The sequence below is a fragment of the Camelus bactrianus genome, chromosome 3 (genome assembly GCF_048773025.1).
Source record: "Camelus bactrianus isolate YW-2024 breed Bactrian camel chromosome 3, ASM4877302v1, whole genome shotgun sequence".
NCBI classification, from domain to species: domain Eukaryota; kingdom Metazoa; phylum Chordata; class Mammalia; order Artiodactyla; family Camelidae; genus Camelus; species Camelus bactrianus.
Genome location: NC_133541.1, coordinates 51473201 through 51492755, shown reverse-complemented (window position 1 = coordinate 51492755; position 19555 = coordinate 51473201). Strand labels below are relative to the sequence as shown.

Genomic DNA, 19555 nt, shown 5'->3' with positions numbered 1-19555 from the left:
CACCGCACCATCTCTCACCATGGTTCCGCCAACCAATAGCTAGTCGAGCCCCAGCACTGGCGCCTGCCTATTGGTCAGAGAGCCGTGGGGGTGCACGCATGGAAGCCGCCTAGGCGAAGACGATAGGGGATCTGTTGGGTGGGGTGGCCTACAGCCCAGGACCTGACCTCTGGTCATCCTGGCTGTGAGAATCCTATGGGAAGACATAGTTGAAAGGGGAATTGGAGCGTGACGGTAAACGCAGGGTCAGGTCGAGGATAGAAAGCTCAGTTACTTAGTGCAGATAGGTAGAGGGAAGTGGAGGTGGCCCTGAAAAACAGGGATATAAAAAAGGGAAGGTGGCAGCGAGGTGCAACCCAGATCTCAAGCTGACCCATATCCAAAACAGACACTTTCCTGTGATTTACCCGTTTGTGTTAAGTAGTGTAAGTGACTCCGGTCATAGGGTCTCTCCCTCTCTCCCTCCAGTGCGAGGCACTAGTCACAGACTGGATTCTCTGTGAAATGTGCCTGCCTTGTCTGCTTACTCTCTGCCCCCTCCCTGCTATAGGCCTTTATTATCTCTGGCCTGAAATAATGCAAGAGCCTCTCCTAACTGATCTCTCCACTCAGGCGTTTCCACCTTCCAATCATATTATTCCATAGGCCTGCCCCTAAATCGTCAGGAGTTGCTTTGCCCATTGTCTGTTGGATTAAAGAACCTGGCAACCCTAAAATGGCCCCACCCCACATTTCTTGCCTATCTCTCACTACTTCTTGTACATTTCAGCCAAAAGAGTGACCTTTTCTCTGTCACTCAGTACCTTTTTACCTCCGTGTTTAGGTTCTCTTTGTTTAATCTGGGTATGCCTGCCCATTTGAATTGTTGAAATCCTAACTCTCTTTCAAGGACCATTTCATATGTTACCTTTTCCCCCTAATTCTCTCAAATACACGTCATCTCTCCCAACTTGAAACACCCATAACATTTCTATATTTGTGACTTGTCTTATTTTACCAAGTGGAAATTTGTAAGAGCAAGAATGGCAATCCACTCAAACTTTAAAGTCTTGTTTTTTGAAATGCAGTCTCTGAAACATACTATACACTTAGTAGAAGTCTTAATAAACCATTATCTTGCTAAATTCTCATAATACTTATAAAGTGGATACTATTTCCATTTACAAGGGAAAATGAATTCATTAAGCAACTTGCTGTAGATCACATAGATAATAATTAGGAAAACTGGGGTTTGAAGCCAGATCTAAACATTATACTGGCTCTATTATACTTCATGCTTCAGTATAGGACCTTTATTCATATCTCTCAGCCAAATACTTTTGCAATGCCCATTATGCGCAGTGCACCTTGGTTGGCACTGAGGATATAATGGCAAACTTGACAGACGTGGAAGCTGCCTTTAAGAACCTTGAGCCTTACATCCCTTCACAGAAGAGATGATTGTTAAATACTTGTTAAATTAATTATAATGGAAGGAAAGAGTTTCCAGCGTGAAGAAGACTGAAATGAACTAATAACCAAAGAGTACAATATTCTGAGTCTCATCAAAAGTAAGAAGACGAAGAAAGAAAGACTTGTAAGTACTAAGAGCTTGGAAACTTTGTCACATTTTTTTATGTCCCTAGAAGTTTAAAGGGCCAGAATTATGTCATACTATACAAATACTGAGTAATATAAATTTAAATAAGGATTATTCAGGTGTTTCAACAAAAGGCTTCAGACCAAGATTTGGAAACTTTTGTTCCCAAACTCTGCTTAATTAAGAACTCTAGTAAGATTATGAGTTCAAAAGCAAGGAATAAAGAAACTCTAATGGCCTAGTTTTCAGTTCTTAAAACAACTTCTATATGATTCCCAAAATATATTTCAAAAGAATCTTTATTGCACTTAACTTGTACTTAATAATAAGTCACAAAAATTGGCATGGACACGACATAGAAAAGGAAAGTGGGGTGTGGAGTCGAGAGAATCCATGTGCCTTCTTTTGTGGGCTCAGAGCAAAGAGTTTATACAAGTATAATTTTAAGAGCCTCTTTTAAAGTAGTGAATGGTTTACATTGCCACCTTTAGTCACATAGCCCTTAGCATCCATTTATGTAAATATTTTAGACTGCCAACTGTCACTTTTCCTTCTTCTTGTTGTCATGGGTCATGCTTTAGGATGAGGAATTATAATAAGAAAAACAATAACAACAATAATAAAATTTCATATAGCTCTTTCTATGTACTAGCCACTTTTCTAGGGTGTTTTCTTTATATCAACTCTTAATTCTCCTAACAGCCCTACTAGGAAAACATTAGTAGAACTTGCATTTTACAAATGATGAAGCTACAGAAACAGAGAAGTTAAATAGTCTGCCTAGGATCACACAGCTTAGAAATGGCAGAGCTGGAATATGAACTTTGAAATCCTAAGCACTTGCTCCAAACCACTCCACTGTGTTAACATATAGTGATTGTTGAGGCTTCCCATGATCCATCGCCAAAGACATTGCATAATATCAACAAAGGGTTTTACTTATTTATTTCCCATTTGCGGTTCCCAGTGGTGTTCAAATTTGTATCTTCCAGCCTTGGATAATTTTCTCTCTCTTTGCGCCTTACACTTTTTTTTTTTTTTTTTTTTTCTGATTTCAGGGTTTTTTTTTTTTTTTTAATTAGTACATTGCAAGTGATAACAGATCACTTAGCTCTTGTCAGATATTGTGATTGATTATCACTCCTGCCCAGGGTCAAGAAATACTCACTGAGGAGCTGCTCTAAGCTAGGCAAAGGGCTAGGCACTCAAGGTACAGGGTTAAATAAGGATGACAAATGGGTCCTTCTAGATAATACAGTAAGTGTTCTGAGTGAGGAATGCAAAGGGTCCACTGAGATAAGAAGTGGGGCATGGAGTTGGGGTGCAGGGTGTCTTGAATAAGGGGAGGAAGTCGTTTAAAGGAATGCTACTGCAGGCACTCGGGCCAGGGTCGTGAGTGCAAGAATGGGGGCGACATAGATATAGGAGAACATTTAATTAGGCAGAAGTCTTAAAGTTCTGGAAGATATGAGAGATTTACAAGGTGAGGAAGTCACCAGCAAGCTGGCAGAAGATCTCAGGTTTCTCCTGTGACACGTCACACAGGCTGAAAATCTCGCTACTCCTCTCCTTTGTGCTATTTTTCTTCAGTAGCAAAACTTAAAATTCTGCCTCTTCTTTGTTCCTAAAACTTTCTAAACTGAAATCGATAGCTGGAGCCTCTCTGGAAGTTAGGGGCAAAGGTCTCTACAGGTGAGGGGCCCGTGATGAAAGATTTCTTCCGTCCCCTGCTTTCACTGTTTGACTGTTTTTGTTTGTTTTCTTTTCAGTTTGCAGTCCTCTCTGTAGGCCTTTCCCGAGCTTTATAGAATTCAGTTGAGGAGTAGGTATGAGCTGTATTGGAATACGTTTTTTTTTTTCTTTTAAAGGAATTTATTCTCCTCAGGAAAAAAGAATATTCATACAACAGAGATACAGTGTATCTATAATGAGTAATAAGCATCCATCCCTGAGATCTTAGGTATTCTTGACTAAGGTGACTGGTTCCCAGAAGAGTCCATGAAAGACTAAGAAAAGGGGGGAAGAAGAAGAACACATTTTGACCAAGTATGAGCACTACTTTGTCTCCTCCAATAACAAACCCAGTCCTGGTCTCAGTTGTAAAGTGTGGAGCAGGCCATTTACTAGAAAAGCTGTATCCAGCTCAGTTGTCAAGGCCCCGATATCTTCCTCCTGTTCACCTTCATTCTCTGAGTCTCAACCTCTCCCTTTAGCTTTGTATTAGTTCCCAGTTGAGAGAGACCAGAAGGAAATTATAATGTGGGATAAAAACAAGCATGAAGGAAAATGGCCCAAGGGGACTCTCCTCAGCTTTCCTGAGCAATTCCATTGAAAGAGAAGCCAAGAATAATTGCCCAGGCCTGCAAACAGGAGGCGATCTTTTAATATGACATTACCGTCAGCCACAGGGAAAAGTGGCCCAGTGTACAGCACCCTAACTACATCTGCTACAAATTGCTATAAATTTGGCTACAAGTAACCAAGAACCTAAACTAGAAGCAGCTTCAACAAGATAAGCATTTCCTTCTTTCTTGGGTAAAGGAAATAGGTGATCTAAGATGAACATGGAAGCCCAAGATGCTTTCAGGAACTCTCTGTCTCTCGGCTTCACAATCTTCAGCATGTATTTTCCATCCTACATCCTATACAAGGGTCGTCCTGTGGTCCAAGACAGCAGCTGGAGCTCCTGTTGTCATGCATGCATTTCAGTCCTTCCAGAAGGAGCAAAATAATAACAAAGGGTCCTCTCCAGCTGAGTTAGCTCCCTTTTCACAGTTTATTTTTTTTAATTTTTAATTTTTTTCCATTTTCACAGTTCGTATCTCAGTGGCCAGAAATACAGGCCATACCTAGCAACAAGGGAGCTGGAGAATGGAATCTTTATTTTCAGCAACAATGTGCCGAGCTCAAAACTGAAGAAAGGCTCCCACCTCTAAATCTTCTGTGTTATCCTCATGTTGGCTGAGCACAAAGTAAGTACCCAATATAGTTGCTGATCATTTTTTTTTTAAATTGAAGTATAGTCAGTTTACATTGTTCTCTTAATTTCTGGTGTACAGCACAATGATTCAGTTATACATATATATGTGTGTGTATATATATATATATTTGTTTTCATATTCTTTTTCATTATAGGATATTACAAGGTTTTGAATATAGTTCCCTGTGCTATACAGTGGGATCTTGCTATTTATCTATTTTGTATATAGTAGTGTGTATCTGCAAATCCTGAACTGCCAATTTATCCCTCTGTATCCCCTCTTTCCTTCCCAGTAACCATAAGTTTATTATCTATGTCTGTGAGTCTGTTTCTGTTTTGTAAATAAGTTCATTTGTGTCATTTTTTTAGATCCCACATATAAGTGATATCATATGGTGTTTTTCTTTCTCTTTCTGATTTATTTCACTTAGGATGACAATCTCCAGGTCCATATATGTTGCTGCAAATGGCATTATTTTATTATTTTTTATGGCTGAGTAGTATTCCATTGTATAAATATACCACAAGTTCTTTATCCAGTCATCTGTTGATGGACATTTAGGTTGTTTCCATGTCTTGGCTATTGTATATAGTGCTGCTATGAATATTGGTGTGCCTGTATCTTTTCAAATTCAAGTTTCCTCTGGATATATGCTCAGTAGTGGGATTATTGGATTATATGGTAAGTCTATTTTTAGTTTTTTAAGGAACTGTTTTCCATAATGGCTGCATCAAACTACATTCCCACCAGCAGTGTAGGATTCCCTTTTCCCCATACCCTCTCCAGCATTTATTGTTGGTGGACTTTTTAATGATGGCCAGTTGCCAATCACTTAAAAACAGGAAACAATTTTACTATCAAGATTTTAGGGGCATAGGAAAGGATACACTTAAGATCAAAGATCTGTTGTTTTATAAACATTAGCTTGAAATATGAATGGAATTCTCATTAACACCTGGATTTGACTTTCAGCTAAATTCATCAAAAATATATGATGTTATAAATGGTCTAACAAAAAGAAGTAATCTGGAAACCTCTTTTTAGAATATAGGGCCTCTGTGGTCTTATTCATTGCTCTGTTCCCAATACCCATAACACTGAATGAATGAATGAGTTATGGCAACTTTCAACCGGTTTGTGGTCTGGATTTCTCTGCTTTGTCCCTTGCATTTCTTAATACCTAGTATGATCTAAATGCTTTTTTTTTTTTTTAACCACAATGGCTACTTCCTACTCTGAAATGTAGCAACCTCTGTTCTCAAGAAGGGTGTTGCCAAGGTCTCTGTGGTTCTTCCAAAAAGATAGGCTGTTTATGTTCCTCAAGAGAGAACATAAAACATCTGCAAAGACTCTGCTCAATGCCTCTCTGTTCAAACTCCCACTTGCTTATTCTTTTGAAATACATGTTATATAATACAAATAATTTAGGAAGAAATTTGACCCATGTAGACCAACGGAAATTGAGATAATTATGATTGATGTCACCATAGGCTAATAATTTTTACCCCAAGGAAGGTAATAAAATCAGCCAGATGGCCCCTCCTCTTACCCAGTCCTTTAGTGAACCAGTTGCCCTGGAAACTCTCTAGCAGCTTGGCTGTAGGCTGTGGACAAAGCCCTAGGTTTCTCCTCCATTCCCCATGAGGGGAACCATCTGTATTTCAGAATCTGGGACTGGTGATCGCCAGATAATCTCAGTTTTGGTGAAGATCTCAAAGCACAGATGGTAATATCTGACCATTGCGTGATGTATTTAATAGGGAATAAAGTGAAAGTGAGACCATTTGGTCTTTGCCTTTAGGTACCCTTCTCATTCCAATAAAAAGAAAGAGTTAAAAGTATAGTCTGGTACAGAGAAGGAAGGCATTGTTTTGGGCAGGCCTTAAGTATAGCAGAGGCCCTCCTTTCCACTCTCTCCCTGCACAGTTATGATAGATCCACTTCTCTCTGTACACTGTTCTTTCCAGGCAGGTCCAACTGAATCTAAAACTTCAACCTGCTTTTTCAGTTGATCCTATTCCTCCTTTACCTAGGGCAGGACTGTCTTGGTTTGAGTCCCCCCAAAGGCAAAGACTGGGCCAAAAACTAGGGTGCAATAGCTTATTTGGGGGATGACCCTGGGAGGTCAGAACAATATGGACAAAGGAAAGGTCAGTATCCAGCTAGTCACCATGTGGGTAACTGGGGCTCAGTTCTGCTGGGGACCCCCTGAAGGTTGGCAGGGAGAGAGGGGAAGGTGAGATCATTGACCCTTCCCTCTTTGGTTGAGAGGTGCCTTCTGGGGCACACCTCAGTTGGGTGTGTGCAGGGCTGAGATACTGAGGCTTTGGAAAAAGTCTTGAGGCAAAAAAGTTGAAAGACTTGATGTTGGGCACTTGAAGAGGGAGGCCTTCAGCCTGCCAGGAACTGCAGCTGGAGATGACATACCCACAGCTGATGATGACACACGAGCAGGAGATGTGGCAAGAGGTGCCGTGTCTGCTGTGAGCACTGCATTATGGGTCACCATACCGGCCTCTTCATGCTTTTCACTTTCCTACTGGGCCTCTTTTGCCTACAAGCCCCAAGCTGGCCCTGTTCCCCCCGAAGCTGTTGTAATTCCTTCCTAATGCCTGGGCAGGAATATTTCATTCACAAACCATATTCTGAAAGCCTCTTGTTTCTTCACTTTAGTTGTCCTTGGCCTCTGAGTAGGCCTGGTCTCCATAACTGGTAGATGTCAGCATCTTTACACTTGCAAGTACTCTAGCTTACACATGGAAAGTGACCGATATATGTTTGTTGATGATTCTAACACTAGTGAAACTCTGACTCTGATCATAAATACTGTTAAACTGGAACTTAAAGTCAAGTAAAGTCAACAACCATTTCTGGCGCTGAGTATTTCAAAGAAAGGACAAGAAGGCTGATGGATGGTTAAGTAGGAATTCACGAAGCTTCTACATACCATTGGGGTCACTGTGATTCCAATATCTAAAAATCTCATCTTTTTGGATAGAGGAAGCATATTATTTGTGGGAGTTATTTTCTAAAATCAGTGTAAAAACTGGAACTCCAGCAGGATCTCAAGGCTTAAAAATTTTTTTTTAACCATATGGGGAGAGAAAATGTCAGAGTCAAAAATATCCTTGAAACCGCATTATATTTCTTAAAATATAGGGCACATATTTTGTTTGTTGCAGATTTGACAGATATTCTTATGCACACCAGGTTTGACACCCCTGACTCTTGGAAGAGTTTATCTATATAGGGAGGCATTTCAACCTTTCTGCCTGTAAGATTGACTATGGGGTGCTAAAATGAGTGGGAAATGGTAATATGTTCCTGTTGGCCTGCAGGGTTGCTCTAATCTGTGTCAGCTATATTTTTTAATTGCTGTTAGATTTGAGATGTGCTTCATGTTATGAACATTAACCCATTATTTGAGATGTATTTTGCAAATGTTTTCTTCCAGTTTGTCTTTTTACTTTGCTCATGGTGACTTTTGCCATGCAAAATTGTTTGTTTGTTTGTTTGTTTTTCGAATGTAGTCTTTTCCTTTATTGTATCTGGATTTTCAATTGTAGTTCAAAAGCCTTGCCCCACAACCAGGTTATAAAAGAATTCTTTTAGTACTTGTTGGTACAGACAAGGGGCAGGTCATGGAGAGTAAGCCTGACCACTGAGGGATTATCCCTGGGGATGCTGGAGCAAAGGGACAGCATAGTTTAGTATAGACAAGTATAAATAACATAAACATTTAAACAACCTGGTATGTGATCATTGGTCATATGTTGTCAGATCCAGAAACTCAAAGAAGACAACTGCCTTTAAATAGGATAATTGTGGATGCTAGCAAATAGAAATGTCTTGATGTCCACTTTCAGAAATTTAACAGGTGGTGAGTTAAGTTTGTTAGTTTTGTTTTGTTTGGGATAGCGTGATATAATAAAAATAAATAAATATTTGGTCTTTGTCCCTGGTTCCTGGCATTCAGTTACTAAAAACTTTGGAATCTACTGTGTGATGAGATTGTCTTCTGTATCCTAATGAGATGACTAGTGGCTAGGGTGCCTACATGGTGGCAAGATGAGGGCTAGTCACCAAAAAGACCAAGGCATGATGAGAGGGTTGGAATTTTCACCTCAACCCCCATGCCCCATCCTTCCCCACCCCCTCCCAACCTGGGGTATGGAGGAGAGGGGCTAGAGATTGGGCTAATCACCAATGGCCAAATGATTTAATCAATTGTATCTATGTAATGAGACCTCCGTAAAAATCCCTAAATGATGGGTTCAGAGAGCTTCCGGGTTGCTGAGTACATCACTGTGCTGGGAAGGTGGTACATCCAGAGAGGGTATGGGAGCTCTGTGCCCTTCCCCCTGTGCATGCCCTATGCATCTCTTCCGTTGGGCTATTCCTGAGTTGTATCCTTTATAATATGCTGAGAAATGTAAGCATTTTCCTGAGTTCTGTGAGGCATTCTAGTGAATTATCGGACCTGAGGAAGAGTTTATGGGAACCCTGAATTGCAGGACAGCCAGCTGGTGTAGGGGCGTTGAAGAAACAGTGTTGGAATAGACACCAGACATTCAGTGTCAGAAGTGGTGTGGGTAAACACAGCCCAGGGGACAATAGAGCGAGACTGGAGAGGAAGAGCTAGAATGCCTCTGGGGGCCTCCCACTGTGACAAAGGAGGGCCAACTCAGCCGAGAGGAGGCCTTGACCTGGAAATAGCGAGTCAACAAGACAGGTGGTGGTGGATTGAGAACAGTGATGGGCTTTAAGAAAGAAAGAAAGAGACAGTGATTCGGAAAGATGGAGCCTGATAGCTACAGATAAAAGGACAGACAGAAGGAACTGGGAAGGGCGTCAGGTAAGCCAGGCAGGTTGACTAATGCTCTGAGGTAGATATTTTTGGCCAGCTCTGAGGCTGAGCTCAGAGGCCAAAGAAGTAGACTGGGAGCTGTCTGACACAGGTTGACAGTGTCAGAGCCCGGAATGGGCGACGTGCTCAGAGCCAGAGTGGGTGGGGAGGGACCAGGGTCTGGGAGACAAGCAGACTGTAGGTATGTTCCTGAAAATAATTTCTTCAAAAGCCAATCTACCAACTGACCGATTTGTTGAAAGCTGTCAAACACTTTAAATGAGCCTGCAACCATGTCAGCTTCCTAACTTTCAGAAAGCAGAGCAAACCTCCGGGATGTTGTGAGTCTGGCTGTTGGATTTGGTCAGGTCTCCTCAGTTTACCCCAAGTGGTCCCACCACTGGTTGAACTCCAAGAAACACACAAGTGCAAAATTATTTTTCTACCAACTTGGGGTCGCTTGTATAGCTAGGGAATTAAACAGATGGAGAAATTCACAGAATTTCTTGAATTTTTCAGGGCCTTCCAGGAACATCAGTGTTTGAGAGGCAGCTGGGGAGAAAGTGTGGATGCATTTCCTGCCTCTTTATCTTCGAGTCCCCTGGCCCACACCGCCAGAAATTTCTCCCACCTGCTCTAGGCCAACTTTACAATCGTTCACGAACTATAGCTGTGGAAGTGAAACCAGTAAGGTGAAGGCAGAGAGAGACAGCACCTGTGGAGCTAAGGCTCTCCCGGCTGGGAGAGACGGTATTTATGTCTGGCTGCCAGCTCTGCATTTACTCAAGTCTAGCAAATTGCCGAGAAGTTCCAAATGCAGCGCTTACAGGGAGCGTAGTGTTTTTGTGGTCCAAGATCCTGCCAGAGTATTTTGGCTCTTGACTGGGTTGTCTGTGTGGAGACACCTCTTTCCTCAGCCTCTTTCCCTGGGGACTCGCGACAATGGAAAGACAGCGTCTGTTGACAGTGCCCTGCACCCTGCCTCTCTCAGGAAATGACTGTTAGTGAAGGTGTTTGGAAGGTACAAAGCTCTCACAGTGATCAGGACACGCTGTCTGCGCAGTTGTATGCCATGCACGTTTGAGGGCAGAAAGATTGGACTCTGGGGCACAGAGGTTTGTAGATTCTTCAACATGTTTTGAAAACTACGTTTGAGAAGTGAGTATATTTATTTGTTGCTCAGGAGAAGAAAACACAGCAAGTTGGGAGTGGGGAAGGCATAGCACAGAAATAGAGAAAAGCTAATTAGGATCAGGGCGGGAAGGCTGGGCTTTCAAGAAAACAGAGACTCAGATGTCTCTCTCCCTCCTCCCATCCAGTGTCCTTGTTCTATAAATACCTAAGAAAGCTAGGTGGCATTAGACAGGGACAGTCTTCGAGGCAGACCAGACTAGAGATGGAGGTATTACGTGCCCCACAGGAAAGAAGGACTGATTAAAGGCGTGTGAGGAGAGCAGTCTTGAGCAGCTATCAGCCGAGGGCTGACCTCTAGGACCCTCTTGCTATTTCTCACTCAGATGTGCCTGATTTCTTGGACAAGAATCCCATCAGGCCTGTTTCAAAATCGATTTTTCTTCCTTATGGGTAGATGGTATTTGCAAACCTTTTCTAGAAAAGTTTTTACTGGATCATGATTCTTGGCTTAGGGACCCCGTTCCTGCCACCTAGTGCCCAGACCTTTCTGGTTGGCCTAATTTTGTAGCCATCCAAGATGAATAATAAAGTAATATCAGGGTAATAAAATATTGGCTTCAGGAAGTCTTAATACTTACTGCTATAGTAGGAAAATTAGGGGCAAAGAGGATGGAATAATCACACAAAAAAAACCTCTTTTCCTTACTACCCGACAAAATCTTCAAAAGATGGTCAGATGAAAAAAATTCACCGGTAGCAATAAAGCATGGAAAGAAGTACAACTTTAGGTCATAAACTTTGAAAAGAAGTGGCCAGGGACCCAAATAGATTTTACTTCTCACCCCCTCCTCATTCTTTCCTCAGCCCATTCCCATCAAGCAAGACAGAGAAACTGGGTAATTTGACCCAATCTTTCTTAATAACTCTCCATTAGGAGAGAAATGGATGGAGATGGTCAGTAGATAGACCAGGGAAAAGTCAAAGAACCCTGGAGAGAATCCACCATTGCCACAGGATGTCAACAGAGGCAGGAAGAACCTCCTCCCCTCACCTTTTTTGTCTGTTTCTTTGTTTCTGTGGTGAACTAGGAACTTGATCTGAAGCCACAGGAATAGATGCTGCTCCAAGCAGGTAGAAGTTTCCAGGCTATAAGAATTCTCAAAAAAATGAAGCAAAGTCCAGGTACCATAATAACAGATGTACACAACCCCAGAAGGACTCTCTCTGCTCCCTTTCAGCTCTGCGGAGATGAGCAGAACCCAGTGTTCAGCTTTAAAGTTCTTCTTTTTAGAGGAAGACAAATATAGAAGAGAAACAAGGACATTCCCTCCGTATCATAGATCATATTTCATATGAAGGTCCGAGAGCAGGGTTTCTAAACTTGAGCACTTAACATTTTGGGCCAGATCATTCTTTGTTGTAGGGGAGTGGTGTATCCCGTGCGTTGCAGAATGTATAGCAGCATCCCTGTTAAATGTCAGTAGCAAACACCCACCCTGGCTCCTGCCCCAACTATTATAACCAAAAATGTCTCCAGATAGTACCAGATGTTTTCTGTGGTACAAATCACCCTAAGTTGAGAATCACTGCTCTAGAGTCTAGACATGGAAGCTCACTTCAAACATGAGCAGGAAGAAGAGATGGAATGGCAACTGGAGAAACAATCCATAATAAACTAAATGAATTAAGGAAGCTAGCAAGCAAAAGAGGTAATAAAATCCATTCTAGAAGAAAATATTGCTCAAGGAAAAGAATAAATTTCTCTCAAACTTCCTCATTTTAGAACAATTTATTAGTCATCTACATTCAATAAAACAAAAGTTCAAAGACTACATGGTAAAATAACAGAATGGGCTGAAAAAGGAGATTGCAGTGCTATGAAAATGAATTGAGTCCCAGAATAATACCATTATATGACTAATAAATTATAAATATCAAGGAGCTGACTAGACAGAATTAAATATAGAATTGCTAATAAAGAGAAAGTCTTGAGACACCGTAAGAAATGCAGAGTGAAAAAACAAATCAATTAAAGCAATTAGATATAGAATACAAATATGTAAGCCATAAAAAGCTCAGCTAACATAAGGGTACCCCACGGTTCTTGAAGCCAAGAACCTTGCAAGTGAAACAAAACAAGTACCCAGACAGAAGACGGTGGGATGTTGATGAATGATGGCGCTGAGGCGCGAGTTCCAAGAATCACTGAGAATCAGTGATTAGTGTGAAAGTAAATTTATGAAGCATACAGCTGCTGGGACTCTTTGAATCGCAGTGATAGGAAACCCAACACAAACTGGCTTGCCTCCAAAATGGAATTTATTGGGTCACATTACTGAAAAGTCCAGGAGTCAGATCTGACTTCTCTTCATTTAGAATCAGGCTCCAAAGATATTCCCACGCTTCATTTCTGTCCAGTTCTCTGCTCTGCCTTCTGCCACATTGGCTTCTTCTTCTGGCTCCAAGCGCAGCCCCAGGGTCTCCAGGCGCTCCCTAATGGTAGCACGATGCCCTGCAGCCTCAAAATCTCTCAGGTACACGGCTAGCGAGAAGAGGAGTGACTGGTAGCTTCTGTCGAAGTCTTGAGATTCATGCTAGTCGGCCCAGCCTGAGTCATATTTCCATGGAGGATGCATGGCTTTGTTTACCAGGCCTGAGTTTGAAGGTGATATGGAGTGCTGTCTAGAAAAATCGTCTTGTCGACAATATATATTAGAGAGATGGTGGAGTCAAGACTTGAGTGAGGAGGTAATTGCAATTGTACAAGTGAAAGATAATGAATTGTGCTGGTTCTGAGATGGGAAATAAGTTGAAAGGATGATATTAAAACATGGTCTGACTTTCAAAAGTGAATCTCATTTTTTTTTTAAAGGGGAAGGGACTGTTCTAGAGTAAAAGAGACTGAAGAGACAACTAACAGCAATGTGTGACTATTGAATTGAATCCTAGTTCAAAAGAAAAAAGCAACAAAACATATTCTTGGGGCAATTAGGAAAATTTGAATGTAGACTAGGTACTAGGTGGTAGCGTGAAACTACTGTTAATGATTGAAGTAAAGTAATGGTATAGTATCTAGGAGAATGTCTTATTCTTAGGAGATGCATGCTGACACATTTAGGGATAAAGTGCCATGATGTTTGCTTCTCACTTTCAAATGTCAGAAGGAAAAATGTGTATGTAGATGACTGATAGAGATAAAGCAAAATTGTAGGTTGTTAACAATTATTGAATCTAGGTGGTAGGCATTCAAGGTGTTCATTTTATTTCTCTTTCAACTTTTTTGTGTGTTTGAAATGTTCATAACTTTTTAAATTGGGGAGAAAACATTGAAAAAGAAGGTATTGTTCTACTATTCTAGAACTTAATTTCCTTTTCAAGTTCTCACATGGTTTAGTGGGTTATTTGGGTGAATTGAGAGTTCTCATACACTGAAGGCACGCGGGGAAGGACAATTGGGAGGAAAACATGAAAAGTCATTACAGAGATGCAAAAGAGACCAAAAGAAAACAGTCAAAATATTTTGACCACCTTTTTTTTTTTTAGTTTGCTTCTTTGTAATTTTCTGTACTTTACAAAATTTCTACAGTTCATTATTTTTATAAGGAGACAAAAGAAAAGAAATTTAATTAAATAGAACAGGAGTCAAAGAGCAAAACTAGTAAGAAAAGAAATTTTAATTGGTTGGAGTTTGGAAAAAAACCTACCCTTTGGGACAAAGATGGCAGTTGATATTTACTTCCTTTCTTAGAAGTAGAAATTACAACATTTAGAGTGAAAGGTATTTTGTCCAGAAAAGTAAAAAAATTATAATCTCAGAAAAACTGGACAGTATGAGACTTTAGGTATGAATAGGGATGGAGTGAATTTAGAGGCTAGGTAAGAAAGGAAGGTTTTCTTTTTTTTTAAGATGTGCCTCTGGCTTTGGAGAGTTCAGGGCTTCAGAGAGTTGGTTCTAGGCTCGAGGGAAATGGTGAAGGAGAGTTTCAGGTTTCCTTCCGAAGTACCTAATCCAAATTCGAAAGAAGGTAGGAATCTAGAGTACCCTTTGGAAGAAAATAGGAACATAAAGGGGTACCCAAACTGTAAAAAGTGTAGAGGAGATTTGAAGTGAGAATTGTTCTTAGAGATTTTCTACTTCAAATGTTTGGTAGAATTCTCCAGTGAGGCCATCTGGTCTTAGAAATTTCTGTGTTGTGAGTTTTAAAATTACTGATTCAATCTCTTTGCTTGTTATTAGTATGTTCAGATTTTCTATTTCTTCCTGATTCAGTCTTGGTAGGTTGTGTGTTTCTATAAATGTATTACCAGTTTCTTCTAGGTTATATACTTTGTGGGCATGTAACTGTTCATAGTAGTCTCTTACGATTCTATGTATTTCTATATTATGATTTCTGATTTTAGTTGAGTCATCTCTCCTTTTTTCTTAGTCTTGCTAACAGTTTGTTAATTTTGTTTATCTTTTTGAAGAACCAGCTTTTGTAGTTTTGTTGATCTTTTCTATTGTTTCTCTGATCTCTATTTCATTTATTTCTGCTCTGATTCTTATTATTACCTTCTTTCTGGGGTACCTTTATCATAGCACTTCTCACACGGTGGTACAATTGCTTGTCTAATTTTCTGCCTCTGCCACTGAACTTCACATTCCATGAGGGAAGGGACGTTGTCTGCTTTGGCCACGATCCATATTCTATTTTATTCCCTAGGACTTAGTAGTGTCTTCCATAGTCTAAGCTCTCAAAAAATGTATTGAATGAATCAATGAGCCAAGTATGTCTCACTCTAGAATTTCCCAAAGATGTTGCTAAAGCCAGATGGGTGGTGCAGAGCACTGATATCCCATCAGGTGACGCCTACACAGAGACCAAAGACAATCGTCAGGTCCTGAGACATGTACTCTCATTCTTAGGAGTTGGCATTTAAGAAGCATTTCGCTAGATGTACAAATTACACAATATATGGGACAAATGTTATGGAAGACTCTTGGGAAAATCTACCCCGTGGAGCCTAACAAACCTTGATATCAGTTTGTCATTTTACTATCTCTTGAGGAACAAAGGGATCAAAATTGTCTATTGTTCTTAAGCAAAGCATGTCAAAATCTATGTTGCTTTTCGTATCTACGCTGACAGGTAAGCGGTAATGCATACAAATCCTCTGCTAAATACTACTTTGTTGAAAAGTCATGCCTCGTGCTTCCTTTATTGCTACAAAAATTAGGGAGGAGGTTGACTCTCATTGTCCAGAATAAAGTTAAAGGGGAATATCTTTGGATGTCAAGTAGGCCCACGGTTTAGTCCCTGCATGGAGCTTTGTTTTTGCATGCTTATTGCTCTTGTATGTGGTTGCCAGATTATGCTCTCAGAGTTATATCACCACTAGCTTTGAGGTCTAAGGCAGGTCAAAAATTGAAGAATTATGCCTTCAGTCAAGGCCCAGAACAATGTGAGGAATATCTGGATGTTGCTTGGCACTGCATTTGATGGGGCTAGAAGAGTGAAATCCTCTAACAGAGATCTCTGTTTTTTGGTCATACGATTTCTGTCTTATCATGGTCAAAAGACTCAGAATACAGTTTTGCCCATCGAGGGGAGGCATTCTTAATTTTGGCAGGTTATAAAGTAGATTCCATGAGGAAAGCACTGGGCAAAAGAGACTAATAATATGCACGGGTACACAGATACTGTGATTCTAACGTAACTTGGAAGATTCCTTGGCTGTGGGTTTGAAAGGAAAGAGCCTACTGTGAAACTCAGTGATTGCCAATTCAGCACATCATAGGACCATGTAAGTGTTACATCTCATGAACATGGATGTAGCTGTCAAATCCTATAAACATTTAACGCAGCATCCATTTTGTGCAAGGCACTCTACAGAGTAGTGTGGAGATATCAAGAAGCAATGACTTTAATTAAAAAAAAAAAACCCATGCACTATACTGTATATATGTATTTACATGCAGTGTAATGTGTATGTGCAGTCAAACTGTAATAATTCTACCTAGTAAAACTGGAAAAGGAGGGAAAAAAAGAAGCAATGACAATTTAATGGGAAGAGTGGGCATAGATTAGAGCAAGATAAGTGCTATAATTGAAGTGCCTTGTGTTTTTACCGAAGGCACGATAGCCTGCCTGGTGATTTATTCAAACAGTGTTGGTACGTGTGGGCTCTACCACTTCCCAGCTGTCTGTCCTTAAAGTTGTTTAAATTAAGGTTAACATGGTTTAAAAAAGAAATAATAATAAATTGCTCCCAAACCCTAAAGGCACGTGCTGTAAATCTCCTGTTGGTGCCTGCAAGAGTCTCCAAATGTACATGCCCTAGATACTCTGAGTATCACTGGTCACTGGTAATTGGTATTTTGGTCATAGGACCTAAGGAAAAGAACAGCTTGCACCTGAACTTTCTACCTACTTAAAACTGTCAGCTAAAATAAAACAAACAAATGAAAAACTAGGTGAGCTTGGCAATACAAGAGCAGAGGATACCTATGCCCTACTTCCTGTCTCTATTTCTACAAGAAATTTAATTCAGATGACATTAAGAAAGCTTGAGTTAGTTAAGTTTAAGTTTTCTACCCTCAGTGGAAAAGGGGCCTTGAGAGCTAAGTCAATTTAAATTACAGAGAAATAAAGTTAAAAAAAAAAAAACTTGGAAATCTCCAGTTATTTAGTGAATAGCTCTGTGTAACATCTTCGCTGTGGTACCTGTCACCTCTGACATAAAAAAGGTCTGCCAAACACTGCCTCTTTTAGGAGCAGGCAGTGTAAGGGGCAGCAACTTGAATTTCACCTTGGAAAGACTATCTTCTTGACATGCTCCAGACCATTGGATCGCCAGAAACTTTCCCGAGATGGCAGATCCCTAAATATTCATGGGGTTCAAATATCCCTTATTAAGGCATCTAAAGAACCTGCAAATTCTTGCTTATTAGCCCAATAAACATAATTAGTGTGATGGACCAGTGTGATGCTTAATGGAATCCAAGACAATCAAGATCTTTGCTAATTTTGGCAGACAGCAGGTAAGTTGACATATCACAGAGGCAAGACTGTGAAGGTGGACTGCTGGTCCTGCCAGATAAAAACAAAGGTGAATTGCTGCCAACCCATTAGATCCAGAATCACTGGCAAGTATGCCCATAGCAGTAACATTTGGCTGATTCCATGGTACATTCATTCACATATTCACCAGGTTTCTGCCAATGTAAATTAGCAAAATGTTGGCATTATTTTAGAGAATAAGCTATTTCCTCCTATGTCAAACTTTGTGCTTATCTCCCTGAAGCAATCTGCAATCTCACTTTGGCTATAGGTCTTGTGGCAAGATGGAGAAATCGGAGTGGATCTCGAGGAGAATGGACATGCCCTTATGAAACACCTGCTTCAGGTAAAATCGCTTAAAGTTTTTCAAGCAAATTAAGGCTATCCTACTCAAATAGGGAGAGAATGCTCCCCACACTGCAAGGGGTGTCTCAAGAATCAAGAATCTCACCTTCCTCTTAATCCAACAGATGTGCTCATTCTAAATTTCAGGGTCCTATTCCTTCCCAATCAATGCCCTAAGTTTTTAAGGAGAAATTTAGTGGCTACAAAAATTTTAAAAACTTAGGGGTACTCTCTGGTTCTGTGATGATGACTTGAGCTGAGAGTTTAAAGGCCTGGGCTCATTTTCTTCTGTGACTGCTCCTACATACTCAAAAAAATCCATTCATCACCACATACTTATAGTCATCTTTACTGCAGTAACAGTATCAACCATGGGTGACAATGTGATGAGCTGTGGTGCCATTCCATACAAGATGTGGTAGACACACTGTAAGGTAACCCCTACCTCCCATGAGTTACAACATTGTATAATTTCTTACCCTGTGTAAAAGTGAAAGCTGTCATTTGCTTCTGACGAGTAGAATGTGTCAAAGGTGAGATGACCTATCATCATGATTACATTATGTTTTATGAGACTCTGTTTTAGTAGACTAGAGAAAGGGACTCTCCCTCACCAGCTTTGAAGACATAAATTGTTAGAGGGCCAGTGAGAGGGTCATGTGGCAAGGAGCTTCTGGTGGCCTCTAGAGACTGAGATGGCCCCCAGCTGACAGCTAGCAAGAAAAACTGGGGACTATACTCCTACAATCTCAGAGAGCCTCATTTTGCCAGCAACCACATGAGCTTAAAAAAGGATCCATCTGTGCTGTGCCCAGAGTCCTGAGCCATGAAAACTGTGAGGTAATAAATGTGTGTTGTTGCAGTTGGCAAATTGCACTAATTTGTTATGCACAATGGAAAACTAATACCAAATGTGGTACCAGAAGTGAGATGATGCTGTAACACCTACCTTAAGATGTAGGAGAGGCTGTGGAGCCAAATAGTGGACACATGCTGGAAGAATTTTGAGCAGAATGATAAATGAAGCCTATATCATCAACTGGCTGTTAATTTGTTACACAGCAATAGAGTATTAATACACTTTGGATTATTAGCATTTCATTTCCCATTGATTAGGAGCTCAGCACAGCGTTTCAGTTCATGTACATAACTCAACTAATCCCAAAATCCTGTCTTTGAGGATCTGTTTCCTGGGACCATTCCTGGGACAAATTTCTGTATTTTTCAAGGTCCAGTCAGGAGAAAGAAACCACACCAGTCATTTTAACAGACAGAATTCAATGTAAAGAACTGCTGTCTGGGGTGAGAATGGATAAATTGGAAGTTCAAGATTTGCAGATACTAATTACTATATATAAAATAGATAAACAACAAGTTTCTGCTGTATAGCATAGGGAAATATAGTCAATATCTTGTAGTAACCTATAATGAAAAAGAATATGAAAAGGAATATATGTATGTCTGTGGATGACTAAAACATTATGCTATACACCAGAAATGGACACAACATTGTAAACGGACTATATTTCAAAAAAGAAAAGAATTGCTATCTAGTTACGGTGTCATGGAAGCGGCTATTTCCCCTAGGTCTTAGAAACGAAAAAGGAGGGGGTTGTAATTTTTAAAACTT

General features: G+C 40.4%; 1 long non-coding RNA gene across 1 annotated transcript; it reads left to right on the top strand.

Moving 5' to 3' along the window:
• The first annotated feature begins 1376 nt into the window (after positions 1-1376).
• LOC123615124 (uncharacterized) lies at positions 1377-17928 on the top strand. Its single transcript, XR_006722685.1, has 3 exons — positions 1377-1576; positions 4395-4551; positions 17852-17928. It is a non-coding gene; the product is annotated as an uncharacterized LOC123615124 (long non-coding RNA).
• Positions 17929-19555: the final 1627 nt, after the last annotated feature.